Source organism: Halichoeres trimaculatus, unplaced genomic scaffold, assembly GCF_033239565.1.
Source record: "Halichoeres trimaculatus isolate MK-OKI-2021-1 unplaced genomic scaffold, fHalTri1.1 fHalTri1_scaffold_6, whole genome shotgun sequence".
NCBI lineage: Eukaryota > Metazoa > Chordata > Actinopteri > Labriformes > Labridae > Halichoeres > Halichoeres trimaculatus.
In genome coordinates this window covers 26069892-26085449 of record NW_027437184.1, presented here as the reverse complement: position 1 = coordinate 26085449, position 15558 = coordinate 26069892, and the positions used below count along the sequence as shown (strand labels likewise).

Genomic DNA, 15558 nt, shown 5'->3' with positions numbered 1-15558 from the left:
TACCACCTCCCAGGCAACTACAAAGGAATCCTCCACATCCAACACCAGTATCCTCAGCTCCCCTTCACAACAAGACAAAAACAGCAGCAGACCTACTTTAAAACCCCAAACGGCATTAATCAGATACTCTGTCTGGGAAAGAGGTCTCATAAGCTTCTTAAACTACAAACCAGTCGTTCTCTCTGCTTCACAGAGATGTGGAAAGGCTATCAACTGAATCAAAATATCTGCATTTTTTAGGAGGGAACAATGAAAGCAGCCTCGACTGCAAACGTTTGTTCAGAGAATCTCCTCTGAAATCAGGCACAGTCAGACGCTGCAGAGATGACAGGAGCAGAGTGTTTTTCCACTTGATGTGTCTGATAAAGGCATCAGTTTTTCCTTCTAGGGGTCTTGATTGAACTGAACAGATAAAAACATCAGAAATAACAGAATATAATACATCACACCTACACAGTTTAAATCAAAGTTTTCCTCTGAGCACAAGTGTCACAGTATCAGGGCAGAGAGTCCTTTAATTTTCTGCAGATAACATTATATAAAGCAAAATGACTGCAGGGCTGAAAATCTTATTCACATCCCAAAAGTACATTTAATGGTTTAATATTTAAGTGAGAAAGGAGAGGAAGGAGAGGATCACACTTATTCTGATCGTTTCAGGATGTTGCCTGGGTGAACTCTGAAAAAACACTCTGATTTATCCTTCGCTATCCATTTTTCAAACCTACACTGAATTGTACAACTCTGCACTTTGACCAAGTTCCCAGGGGACTCTAATTTGATGTTTGTGATCTCAATCAGCTCCACTCACTGCGCCATGAAAACGGCCTTGTCTCATGTCTCACCTTTCCATCTCTAATCCTGTTGACTTCCTTTCAAGTTGAGCCAGGTTTTTACTCAAATGTCATCCACAGTAGAGTCCTAGCATCAAAACAACCTTAGTGAGTATCACAATGTGTCATTTAGATGGGTTTGATGCTTTCCATTAGTTTTGACTGTCCCTGTTCATCAAACTACGTACCTATCACATCCACACTTTTCTGCAGAAGCGCAAATTAGCTTTTTCCAGGCTTTTTATGCCTTTATTCTAGGGATGCACTGGTCCACTCCGGGTACTGGTTTAGATAAAAATTCAAAATGTCAGATCAGATATTATGGGCTGGGATTTGTGTCTCTAGAAACTGAGTTTTTATTATTATTATATTGAATTGAACTGAATTTATTTGCTTTAGATTTTATTTAACAACCTTGAAAATTCGACTCTCAATAATCCATTGATTAAAAAATACAAAATTATATTTCAGTTTGCAAAACTCAGATTCAGTTTTACACTAAAATTTCAGTTCAGCATGACATGACCATGACATCATCTACACCCATGAGAAGAGCAGAAATATAAATATATAATTATTATTATTATTATTATTAACAGAAACCCTCTTTACACTGCTGAAACTGCGTGACTGCACTCCTCACCTGAGAAGAGTGAACTGAGGTAGCGCCATTTCTATAATGTCTGAAGCCCTTAGCCTGAATAATCAGGTTTGCTTGAAACTTAAGTTTGATAAAGTGAATAGTGTTTCTGTGAATCTAAGCACAATTACTCTTCTTCACGTTCGTGAGGAGTAGCATGAAGGGAAGCCATAAGTTGGATTGAAACACAGGCTTTCCGCTCAAGGGCTAACCTCCCTAAACCTAAATTTCTTGGCTAAGCAGAGTGTTTTCCAATATTAACCTATTGAAAATTCAAATTCTGGTGTCATGATTTATTAACTGACTGAATGATTAATTATTTCAATATATTTTGACAAGTTGACTATTAAAACTGTCACTGTATGATTACAAACTTAACTCTCCTAGTCTACCTCTTTTAGGCCTGGTACACATGTAGGTGGGTATTTAAAAAAAAAAAAAAAAACCTTCTTCATTTCTAAAAAATACTTTCGTCTACATGCACCAGGAAAACCCATCGAAAAGTGTGGCTCGAATTTGGCACTATTTTTCAGTCATAAAACCCAGCCAATCAGAATAAACCTCCATCATTCAGCTGTTGCGTTTCCAGGCGTATACACAAAACCATGAAACCTGAGCTTTCCAAAATCTTCACTTTGGCTGGAGTTTTCAGAAAACATTGTTTTCAGTGACGTAAAACTGCGGCTTCATCTGAACGACAGGCCTAAACGTATAAAAATATATGTGATTTCCAAGATACCTGGCTATGTGTGAACGTGGCTTTAATTTCTTAAAGCAAATCTTCCCTTTCTGATTGTTGGAGGCTGATATAAACACTCAGAAGCTATTGGCTGTGCTCTCAGTGAAAGAAAAACAACCCTGTAACAATCAGTCATAGCTGCAAACAGTATTTACCGCTTTCCTGACCTCTGGTCATAGTTTATTTCAGCCACTGCATCTGGAACGTCACTAAGTCTCTGATAACAGAGCAACCAGAACTTTTCCTCTCTGAGGTCTTAAGTGGCAAAGCTGCTGTGATGAAGCAGCTTTTTTTTAGGTTTCTGTCCCAGGACTGATTGTGAGCACAATCACATTCACAATCCACCAACCTCTGTGTCATGATTTCTACTGTACCTGCTCAAGACTTCAGAGCAACACAAACACAAACAAAGAGGAAAAGTGCTTAAATTCAGTCCTGTAAAAAAACTTCACTTTCAGATGCAGAGTTTAAATTTGCTGTGCAGCGCTGAGCACTACTTCAAAGTGAAAATAGGCCAGTGCTTATAGAAGTCTATCTGCAGAAACAAAACAAGCTGAGGTACAGAAAGCTGAGGCTCAAACGTTTGTTTGGAGGATAACAAGAAGAGAACAAAAGTGTTCAGGCAGCGCGTTTCTCACACTTCTGTTATTTATGAGAAGTGATGATATCGTGATTCATTTATGGACGCTCACAGCATCATGCAGGATGCACACACAAACACACACCTCTGCCGATCTGACTACTAACATTTAAAACATCCTTTATGTAAGGCTTGGCCCTCTGGCTCACAGACCATTAGGCAGAAATTAATGAGAAGCTGTCTGTTTTGTATGCTAAATATACACTGTGGAGGGAGACTGTGTGCTGCAGACATAATTGACAGCCCGGTGAGTACATTTAAAATTCAAACATCAAGATCGGAGTAAAACTAATGAGCTGATGGACAGACACCCCGGCTGCATTCATTTAACAGCTTCTCATTGTTATAGTAGAAAATAACAAACACACACAGGGCTGCAATGATAAATTTTACTTGTTTTCTCCTTTAAATGTAACTCGTGTCAGAAACATTCAGTAAAAACTGAAAATAAAAATGTACATCATAAAAGGGAATTCCTCTCATTCAACACCTATCACCGTAGGGGAGCGATACAACTGTGTGCGAAAGAAAGTGTGCAGATTGTGTACTGTTCCTGTATGCTGCTAATAAATGTTGATTCAGAGTATTCACAGGGGAGACCCCAGCCAGACTCTCAAACTGTTAGCAGAATCGTGAGTCTTCAACCAGCCTAGAAATGACTCCCTACAGGTCATCAATCACTGAGCTCTTCCTGAGGGTTGACTGATCTTAGAGCCGTCCTCCTCCTCTACATAACAGACATACCTGGTCATAACGACAGGTGAAAGACACTTATTGTAGCAGTGTCCATCTGAGCCAATCCAACAGATACAGGATACTGTCCAATTCAGTGAACAACTATTCCAATAAAGAAAAAAAGTTGAAAAAACTAATCCAACATGATCACATTTTTCATTTGGAACACATAAAAAAAAATGCAGCAGCATTTTTAACACACAACAATGCCCAGGTGTCTTATTTGACTATTTGATTAGAGAAACAAATGGAAATTTACTTTCACAAAACAGAAATCTAAGCTCTTCTGCATCTTATTTCTGACTGAATACTTCAAAACAAAATATCAAATTCCCCCAAAAGACAAGTCAAGGCTATTTAAACTTGAAAGAGGTGGAATAAAAACTATTTCTGAGATCAATTAGCACGAAAAACTGCAAATTAAGACAACTTCTCAACTTCTTTCTCTCTGATTCTCACACATGAATGGTACGTTGAAAGCTCACATCAGTTGTTGTTTCAGCTTGTTCATTTCATTCTTGACTGAATTTAGATTTTCCATCAGATTAACATTTCTGACATGACTTTATCAAAATAATGTCTGCTTAGTACCATTCCACAAAAGTAATCAATTACAGCTTGGTTGTAAGCTCCAGAACAACAGTGGCTGTATCAGATCCCTGTATTGATTGTATTCTTACTGATCCTGGAGAATGGCCTGATCTTTAAGGTTAAAATTGGTAACCAACTCAGTCTACTGAATCTAACAACCCTTAGAGTCTCCCAAAACAATCAATGCCTGTCTGAAACTTTTAATCAATGCTTTGCTTTGGGTGTCTGAGAGCTGAACTTTAGTGCTACACCTCAGGGGGTCCCAAACTTTTCAGCTCATGACTTTTAAAAAAGCATTGGCAGAAACTGGCAACCCCCCTGCTGTGTGAGCAAGCTAAAAACATGGGCTGTTTTTCTGAGTACACCTCAAGGGTCTTATGGCAACAAAGAAATGTAAAAATAGATCAAAACATTTCTGTAAGCACGTTTTTTTAATTCCTCCAATTTTTTTCATATATCTACAATTACGATTAAAATGTATGACTGTAAACAGTTTTTGATTTTGGAGCCCCTTACCAATGTTTTCTGACTTTCTGACCCTCACTTTGAGAACCACTGCTCTATCAGACCCAAATCCAGCAGCAGGTTTGAGGGTTTAATAAGAAAAGACGGCCTCAGGCCTCATTTAGAAGAAAACAAGTCGTCACTGTGCATTTCTAAGTTGGTCTACTTTGATGTGATGATGCATCTAAAGATAGTAGGTACAAAAAGACGTATATTCAAATGTAGACTGCTGATTTGATGCTCGTAATTGATGCTTCCTCACTTACACAGCTGGACGTTGTTGTTGTTCTTGTACTAAACATGGCTATTTTAGCAGTAAAGGGTCTTGGAATCAGATCTCTAAAATTTGTGTTTTCAGCTGCCTAAAATTCTGTTTTTTGGTGAAGGGATGCCCAAAAGCATTTAGTTCATAGATTTCCGAGGATTATGTTTTATGTTAACAGCCTTGTAACAGCTGCCATACTAATATTTGAAAGGCTGACAGCATTCGCATCATCAAAAGCGGTTTACATTTCATATTTTTCATTAGGGTAAGTTCCAAATCTAGCTTACTTTCTTTTGGTTTGACTCTCCCAGCTTTAAGATTGATCTTTCTTCATCTGTCCATCATTAGTCTGACGAGGCAACAATGTGCGACCAAGCAACAACTCCAGGTCTAAGAATATGACACAATGCTGAAGCGCTGAAATCTGCTGTTTCTCGAGTGTCCACTTGAGGCTGGCTCTGTAAGTACCGGAAGTCACATACACACCAAGCCAAAAAAAGCTGTTTTCAAAGCAGAAATCAACCCATTTACAGCCTGGTTCAAAAAACACTGTCTGAGTCACTAATTTATTATCGTCACACACTGGACGGGGGGTGAATTTCTTTCTAACTCGGCAGTTTAGAGGATATTAGGATCCCAAGCTCACCTAGTCAGAGGCACAGCTCAAGGGAAGGGTCACCAAGTAAAAAAAAACAGAGGCTTAGACTTTGCTTGTCTTATTTTCTACACAAGGATAGTGTGAGCTACATTTTATTATTGCAAAGTTTTTTTGATGACGATTTAAAGTATCCTTTTAATCTGTTTTTTCTAAATCTTTTTTTTTAACTGATGCTGAGAACACAAACATTGTAGCCTGGATTACCAACGCACTGACTCAACAGTAATCTAACTTCCTCAGCCCGCTGAGTAAATAATTAATGTTGAAAACAAACTTTTGAGTCTTGAGTCTCCATTGTGTACAGTTTTAATGAAGCAGCTCAATGAATCTGAACAAACAGCGAAGCATCTGAGCCACAGCCATCAAACGAGAGCCATCGTTCCATTTCAGAGGAAACTGGAGCCACAGTTGACCCCTGAGGGAGAAATTCCTTCTTAGCTGCTGCACCGGCACACAGAAACGCTGAGGCAGCTTTGTTTACTCGCTGTTCAGGCATCAAAAAGAGCCTTCAGTATCATGAGAGAGAGGAGGGAGGGCGACTGTGAAACCGTGCTGGCTTAACACTGACACGTCACTTTTATTTAGAGGCACAGACTGACTGTAAGACGTGAGGAAGAGGAGTGTAGTGACAGGCATGGCACTGAGCAGAGAGCTGAAGGGGACTTCCATCTGCTCACTGTCAGAGCAGACGGCAGCCGGAGGGCCGGAGGCTCTCTGACACCGTCTCTGACACACTCGCTGCTGAATCACAGCAGTGAGGACAGTAAATCCAAGGATTATGGCATGGATAAGGTCATTAAATTCGATATGCTATTAATTACAAAATTTATCAGTGCCTCCAAGAAGTTTCCAGTGGTGCCACTGAGTGAACTCAACCAATCCCTCCAAGTCTTCACGACCCCTCAACTTTTCAGCAAAGCAGAGAAACGGGTGTTGACAAGAATGCCACCAAACTCACTCCTTTGACATTCAAAATATTGATCTGTGTTCGTCTGCAGCGCTGTACGAACACCAGAGGGTATGGTTAACTGTATCCTTAACTTTCAACCAACCAGAGGCTCAGTGACTGTGAGTGAGCTAACCTCAAAGCTATGTTTTTAAAGTTTTATACTTCCCTCCAGTCTACTGTCAATATTTGATAAAACAGCGCAGAAAGCAGAGTAATAAGCAGAACAGTGTAAATCTGAAGTATGTTGTAAAGAATTACTGTTTATTTGTGTTGCACAAAATGTAAGCCTTACAGTAATTCAACTTTTCAAACCGCTGCTTAACACCTGGCATTTTACACGTCAATTGATTTATAGCTCTAAACAATTTTAAGGGTATTCCAATCAATTTGTTTATTATTTGACTGGAAACAACTTTTTCTCACAAACTTACTGAAAAAAAAAACACCTGTTTAATCCCCACACCTGAATCCAACTAACTTTCAATTATTGATCTGTTTTTTTTTTTTTACTACAGCCATTATCGCTAAAATGGGTCTGTACCTTTGCTGAAAGGTATCTGCCATTACTGCTAATACTCTACTACCTGGATGTAATCAAACACAGAATTCAATCTTATCCTGTTGCATGGTGACTTTTTCCAGTATTTTGATGTAGAAAATGTAGTATGTCAGTTGTGTCTGGTTATATCTGGCATAAAATCACCAACCAGAGCACTGTGTAACTAGGTGCTAAAGCTAGCTCTGCTAAAGCTAGTCACACTGCAAATCATTTTGACACAGTTTACCTACAGACAATGTAACCCCTTTAAAGTCAGATGAAATTGAGTATTTCTTGAGTATTTTCTAACTAGGGAGTAATTGGTTAATTAATGTTTAATTTTTGGTATAAACTACTTGTAAATTAGTTCCTAGCTAACCACAGTATTCTCCATACAAGGCGCTACTTCTTTCAGGTAGATGAAGTGCTGTCCGGGTAAGTTAACGACAGGAAAGCAGGGGCCAGAAACATACAGACCAGAGGGTTGTTGGTCCAACACAGCAGCTGCCAAATGGGAGCAACCTTGACCTGCCAACCACAGTCTTTGTGAGGACGCCATTCACAGACAGGTAATGAGAGGCCAGGTGACAGACAGGCAGAGCTTTTTAAAGAGGCTCACTTACAGAAAAAGACGGGTGGCGGCTTGTTTAAACCTTTTCTTTCTGTAGAGAGTGAAAACTGATCTTTTTCTCTAAACTGTTCTAGTCCAAGCCGATCCAAAAAATTCACTGACCAATTCAACTACCAAGACGTACCTTCTGAACTGAGGCTCAACGCTGCAGCATTGCTGTTTCACTGATGTGTAAAACTTTGTTTGGCTGAAACATGAGATCAAAATGTGTCTGTTGAATGTATGAGGATATACTCTTTACCTAATCATTTCTAATTGTTTAATTTTGCATTTGACAGATAAGCTAGGGGTCCAGATGTTCACAGCAGGTGAACAAGAGCCAGTTTCTCCAGATCTTTTTGCATAGATAACAAAGAGACTCAAAAAAAGCCTGAACTGAACAGATAATGAGATTTTAGTGCTGAGGAACACTAACAGCTCTTAGATTCAGCCTTTAACTGACTTCGACAAGGCTTTCCTCATGAGAGCACAGAGAGAAGTTTAGACAATTTGAGCTGAGGGAGAGGAGAAAAAGAGGCCAAACTTTCCTGAAGGAGCAATAAAAGAAGAAATAGTAATCTTCCTTTCAATTTAACATCAGCTGCATCACTCCAAACAGCTGCTACATAGCTTTTCACAAAGTTCAGACCGGAGGAAAAACCAACAAAACAAAGTGCCAGGGCTTCATAAAGTAGAGCAGTGACGCGGTGCAGCCAATCAGCAGACTGTGTGCTGAGATATTTGATACAAGCTGTGCGTGTCAGTGTTCAATGAATACACAACCAGCTGTGGGCGTGACCGCTGCTCCTCTGGGCTTCACAGTGATCTGAGCTCAGCTCAATCCTTTCACTCCAGCCTGAACTGCCTTCAGATTCAACAGACACACACACACAGATCCATAATGACAGCTGAGCGGGAAATTCAAACCCTCTCCTCTTGACTATTTCTTTCAATAGAAACCCAGAAATGAATGGGTTGGATATGTTTACATGCTCTGTTTCTGGAGTTTTATATGGAGTGGTGCAGAGGCCTCTGGTTTGAATGTAATTTAAGCCTTTCTATAGGAACTTTATGTGTTTTTACTGTGGTGGGGGCCTCAAACTTAAAGTTACCTCCTTTGGGCACAGTTATGTAGGAAACATGGAGGGCTGGAAGAGCAACTGAATCAGTACTGTGGGTCTGAGTATGTGCTCAGTTAGTGTCTACCTTACTTATGTATTCAATATATATGATAATAAGGGGCTGTAAAATGAAGCCTCTGAAACTGCAGTTCCTGCAGTGTCCACTGGGGGCAAGTTCCATTAGCGAGTTAATCCCTGTTAGACTCCATGTTAAAATGTCACTTTTAACAGCAGAGTTAAGCATGGGATGGGCATTTCAAGCTAAAGGTTTGGTAATTGGTTGACTGCTTTAATACATGCTACAGCCACTGTGTTCCAGGAAAACTGTATTTCACCCAGACACTGGTAAAACCAATGAAAAATGTTTACCCTTTGATGCTGTTACATCTGTAATTGTTCTTCTTCTGATAAAAAAACTTAATACTCAATGTTTAGAATATCATGACCCATCCTTAGTGCACAGCCTCCCACAGAGGAGGCTAGTTTACACATCTTGCCTTATTTGGACAACCACAAGAGGTTTAATATTTTATTTTACTTCATTTATTGTCTCACTATATTACCTTCTAATGTAAGCTACTGTATTGACCCGAATATAAGACCCTGATTATTAGACGACCCCCCAAAGTTTCACACTATCTTCAACGAAAAAAAAACTTGTATTCAGGCCAATATGATATATGTTTGGGTGGAGCCACTTTGACTGAACTGTTAGCTGGTGGAAAACTTATTCAGCAACAGATCTTGACCTCTCAGTTGTGTTGGTTTTCTTTGTTTATTTATTATTATATTTATTACTATTCACATGTTAGCATTAATGGCAAGTGTCTCTGTTTTCCCAGTAGCTTGTTAGGTCATTCAGTGTCTCTCATAATATGTTTATAATGGTTGTCTGGTTATCATTGTTCTTGCTAATTCCCCGCAGCGAAGACTGCTTCCCCTAACTATCCCATTATAATAACCGACTGCTTTTGGAGAAGTGTCGAGGTAGATTAAGTAGTCTACATCCCCCTAACACCATATCCTAACAGCATGATATGACTTTGTCAGTTACAAAAGTGGCTAGATAGTGAAATGGTTGAGTTATGAGATTTATGAAGTAATAAAGTTCAGATGAGGAGTCAAATGTATGACGGCACCTCAGTTTGTAACATACAAATGTAGTGACAGCTGGCTGGAGGGAGATTTCCCTGGTGTTAGGAGTATTTAGTAAAAAAAGATTACCTGGTTATAGAGTTTGTAAGCTAATTTGGAGAGGGCATGAATGCTGCATTTCATTTCTAGTAATTCCACTCTGCTAAATGCACTGTAATATCAACGCATTGTGCCTTTAATAACTAGAGAAATGTACAAAGACTACCACTACAGCCAGGCTCTCACTGGGAAGGGGAACAGTGGTTAATTCTTTAACTATTGAATCAGCTATGGGCACAGACTTTAGAGTTTTGATGACTCAGCATTTGCCTACCCCACACTCCTCTTTAGTTCCACTCTCTTGTTCAAATATGGTCATTTCTAAGTCCTAAAACCAAACCTTAAATGATAGGAGACTAAAACATCTAAAATGGTTCAAATCAATGGGTACAGTTTCACTGGCTACAGAAACTCCACAACTATACTTGCTTTTATCGAGGTATCAAGCAAGGACAAAAGACTTCCAACATATTCCATTTCCCAACAATAAATCCTGACTGACAACAAACATTCAAACGGAAAACCAGAACATTACACCAGGAGTCACTGTGTTTACACGCATTAACACATCCTCATAACACGGCTCTTGTTGGTGTTTCTGGATGGGTGTTCATTGTGTAAACAACAGAGCAGTGTGTCTCTGTGCTAGAGAGCAGTCATGAGTGACAGTGAGCTCTGTTTGAAGAAGACAGCCTGAGTGTGTGGTGTAATAAGAACCAAAAGCAGCATAACTCCATGTATATAAAACACTAAGGGGTGGGAATGGCTCCTGATACACTTACTAATCACACCTGGAACACTGCCTACAATAACAATATTAACACATAAAATGATCAAGAGATGAATGGGAAATTGCAAGATCATGACATCATCATATCAGACTGACAAAATACAAATTCACCTCAAAGGTTAAGTGCATAATAAATAAAATAGTGATGTGTCATGTTTCACCTTTTATGTGAAATACCCTAATTGTGTTGCTATATCATTCAAACACGGCCGAGTTTGTAATACTGGATAACTAATGTATTTCAATGCTTACTGTTTAATGTTGGAGTTTATTTCACACACTTTAAAAAGTTTTTTTTTATATACTTAGAGCCCAAAATGATCTGGCAGTCACAAAACCGAGACAACAATTTTCCCAAGTTATCAAAAACCTAAATAAAGACAAAGGGAAAATGTGGAGTCATATGAGGAAGGAGGAATATTTCCCCTATAAAGAGCTTCAATCTCCTCCACATGATGAGTTTCCACTGAAACACGATACACGCGTGAGTCTACAAGCTTAGCGGTTAAAGGAGTCCTCCCAAAAAGTGCAGACCACCACATTCACGATGACACACTTTAAGCGCATTAATCACTAAACAAAAACCATGAAGTTATTTAAAAATGCTACTTCTTACCTTGCCTTCATAACGCTGGACTTGGCCCAAGTCTGAATGACAGTATCTCACGAGAGTCCAAAGTATCACTAACGTTCAACTCTTCTTCCACTCCTCGCTAACCTACTAACACGTGAACACAACTGCGACAAAAAACTCCGAAAGTCACAAAAAAAACACCACCAGGTCCCTTCAACCTACGGACAAAGATGAAGTTAAAAGTTTGGACAAAACGACTAGAAGCGCCGCAGACTTTCCTCTTTGCTCCGTCAGCGAGTATCCTCACTCGCACACACACACATTCACACAAAGCTCCGGCTCCAGCGCATTACAGCCACGCACGTGCTGCCTTCAAGTCCACCCGGAAAATGGGAATTACCGGCTTACCATTTCGGTTTAAGAAACCTGTCAGTTACACTTTTGCTTACAAGGGATGACAGTACCTTGAGTACTTAAAAGTGTTACAGAATTAAGTTAAAGGGGGCTGTGAGGAGTTTCTAAGTCTCCCTTCTAGATGCCTGATCATGATGCACACCTTAAAATGAGATTATCAGTACCAATATTACAGGTTACAGGTTATTTAAAAATGCTACTTCTTAGCTTCCTGATCGGGTCTGTTTTTTTTACATGTAATATCTAGACAGGACCTTTTTCTGGCATGTTTTAACAGCATTGAAAGAAACTAATCTCTTGAAACATCAAATACTGCAAATATCACCCCAAATATCACCCTGTAAATCAAAATATGAATGTTTGTGCTATAATAGGATTAATTTCAGATCAACTGAAACCACATTATATTAATAATTATTCTACTGGATGCAGTCTGTTTTGATAAGGACAAAATATAAAAACAGGATGCCACGCAATCTCTGCTTGTATTTGAAACTGCATTTAAACTCAGCACAGAGCGTCATCCTAACCTCATCGTCTAAGGTCAGAGGTATACATGCCACAGAAGCCATGCTGTATTTAAATGTTACACTCCTGTTGTAATTTAAACTGCACCAGTTGTTAGCTATCTTCCCCCACAGTGTAACAGGGAGAGGCAAAAATGTGCATTAATAGTCTTCACATGTGCTTGGTTCTAACATTTCCAACTGTATTTGAACACAGCACAATTGTCAGGCAGCCAGGAGTCAGGCTGGTGGTTTACAGAGTGGAAAACACTCCTTCACACAAAACACACACACTTCCTAACGAGCAGCTTCACTGCTCTTATTCTCAGTCAACACTTAAATGTAATAATTGATTCATTTGTTATTTCAGTACGGAGGCTAATTTTGTTTCCAGGCCTGTGAACAAAGTCCAAAGAGTCCCTAATAAAGCTGTGTGTAGAGAAACTGAGTCATTACAATGACAGTGGAAGTCATTTTCATGATGACTTACTTTTATGATCATTTTCTTTCACCCTGAACTTTTCCGTCACACTGTCCACTTTGAATGACAAACTCAAAGGAAGAAACACCCACAGACTGGACCACTGCTGACCGGCCCACTGACCTCTGGCTGACACCCACAATGATTCAGTTCAGCTTAAACAACATGCTGGATGTTCTTTTCCAGACTTAAAACCAGCTCTCCGTCTGAGGGGCCCCTCAGCCCCCTGAAAGCATTATCTCATTAATGCTTTAACTAGCTTACTCCCTGAGCAGACACGTCGAGTTTCAATAAAGTCTAACTAATTTGTTGTTGTTGATCCTGAATCACAAGACTGCAGTCAGACCTCACAACATGCGATCATCAGTTAGTGATGTAGACGATATGACAGAGGATGCGGAAAAGACAAAAAATTAAGCTTGAAGTCAAATAAATGAATAGGAATCTGCTTTAATGAACACTTCTTCTCCTTTCCCACCACATTTATCTGGATTAAACCCCCCAAGATTTATCTCATGTGCTCTAAAATTGCCTCATTTGGGTTTCCATTTGTTTTTAGACTAATCCTCTGCAGTCATCCATCTTTTCCTTAATTTTTGCATTAATAATCATTGCTAATACATTTAGCACGGCACGAGATAACAGAGCCGTGTCTGCCAACTGGTGTTAAGCAATAATGGTGTTATTAAGGGGAGCAAAGACAACAGTTCAGACATTTCTAACCTTTAGATGTCTCACTTTAACTGACCTGACAGGAGACGTATTCTCCGATAATTCAGGTTTAAAATTTTAAAATGTTAAAGTTTTACTTAATGTGATATTTCTTGTAGTTTGAAAAGATAAATGAACTACATCTCCAACTTTTTTTTCTTATCTTGAGACAACCCAAAGCACTACATGACATGTCAAATTCATGTGATGTGAAGTTGCTTCCTGACATTTCTCTCAATGCTGGCTGTGCTCCTGAGAGCAATTCAGGGTTCAGTGTCTTGCCAGAGGACACGATAAAGTGTAAACTGCAGGTAAAGGAAATGGAAAGAAGACACCCGCTCTTCCTCTGAGCCATTTCTGCCTGGGGTGATGTACAGTGAAGGGGTGGTTATGCAAATTTGAATCCTGACAGGGTTCTTAAGGGTCCTTAAACTGCTCTCAGATCTATGCCAGTTAACTGTCATTATTTCCCAACTCTCAAGACCAGACTGAGACAGAAGCTAAACTTTCTGTCAGTGTCAACAAGCAGAGGTGAAGTGTACCTATTCCGATTCCGTTGCTAGGCGCTGCCCAAGTAGCTGCCTGTTGCAGCAGCTCTCTCTTCTTTGTCCGTTTCTTGTAATTTTTTGTCTCTTTTTTGTCATGTTTGTATTTGGAGTGGATCATTACTTTGTATGATTCATTGTTGGTCATGGACACCAAACTTTTTGTGGCTTCAGTGATATTTTTACTACTTTTCTCCTGTGTTTGTCTGGAGATCCTACATGTAACCATGGCTGCATTGTTTACATGTGAAATCAGCTGTTAGCAGCCTGTAGCATGTCAATGCTAAATAGTGTAGGGCTTGATGATTTCCCTCGAGCTGAGGAGGAGGTGGTGAGGACGACGTGCTGGTTCTCGGGTGTGAGCTGGGAGGTGACGACATGGACCTGTCCTTCCATCCATCGTTGTTGGGAACGTGGGATCTAGCTCCGGTGGGATGGACGAGCTAGCCGTGCTAGCCCAGCAGCATCGTGCTGTTCACCGACGTGGCTGACGTCGGACGCCAGCGCCACATTGGAGGAGCTTTGCCTGCAGACTGGAGCAGACTGGATCCAGGAGACAGAGACTGAACAGACTGCTGGGGAGGATCAGTCCTGGACCCTGTGGAGGTGGAGACTGGCTGGGCTGGAGAGTGGTGGACGGGATGACGTCATCTATTTTCTTGTGGACCTTTTTGCACTTTTAATACACTTTCTTACTTTTGTTTTATTGATTGCTGCTGTGACTCCTGAATTTCCCCTCGGGGATAAATAAAGTATTTTCTATTCTATTTTCTATTCTATTTTATTCTACCTGATCCTGTATGCAGATTGATGTAAAGAATCAGTGAGGATTTGACGGAAAAGTTAGTTTTTCCAGGATAAAGACTTTCATGAACATTTGCAACCACTGTTGTGAGGATGTGTCTTTTACCAAGGTGTGTGTTTGTTTTGAAGTCAAAGAATGGAGAGCAGATCTTCTTTCAATACTGCTTTTTTTTGTTAAAATAACTTTTTACCAGATGCAAAGTGAGGAGGTAATGTGTCTATTAACAGTTACGTAGCACTATTGTTTGAAACGTGATGTCAATCAAACTTTGGAAACTCTTTGTACTTTGTACCAGAGTTTAGTTTTAGGCTATATTTAGCACTACCGGCTACCTGGTGCTCTGAGACGTTTCTGTAACACGCAATGTTAGTGAATCCTGGTTAGCTATGTCCTGCCAGGCATCTACCAAGCAGAGCTAACGTAACCTCACTCTTCATTTTATTGATAGACTCTCAAGTTTGAACAGACCACTGCAGAATAACTGCTGACTATGGGTTGGAATGAACATTATCACTGACAGTTTACCCTGTGTTTTAGCCCTTAGTTCATGTTTTAGCCTTTAACACATGCTCTATCACTCTCTTGTTTAGCTTTTGTCCGGCCCTTTTTTCTTTTTGATAGTTCGGCTGCAGTGTCTGCAGTTACTACAAAATCAACTCAAGAAATCCTTCAGAGAAAAGGATGGATCACTTTTCTCACGCCAATTAACATTGAC

The 15558-nt window shown here is 39.8% G+C and overlaps 1 protein-coding gene across 7 annotated transcripts in view; it reads right to left on the bottom strand.

The window, feature by feature from the left end:
* The window catches only part of arhgap32b (Rho GTPase activating protein 32b), a 203368-nt gene that overhangs the window by 20341 nt on the left and 167469 nt on the right, over window positions 1-15558 (bottom strand). Inside the window, exon 1 of one of the 7 annotated variants that reach the window (XM_074671660.1) lies at window positions 11424-11578. The exons of the other annotated variants lie outside the window; for them this stretch is intronic. The gene's annotated coding sequence lies outside the window, so the exon portion shown is untranslated. Of the gene's footprint in view, window positions 1-11423; window positions 11579-15558 lie in introns of those variants that run through there. 7 annotated transcript variants of the gene reach the window in all.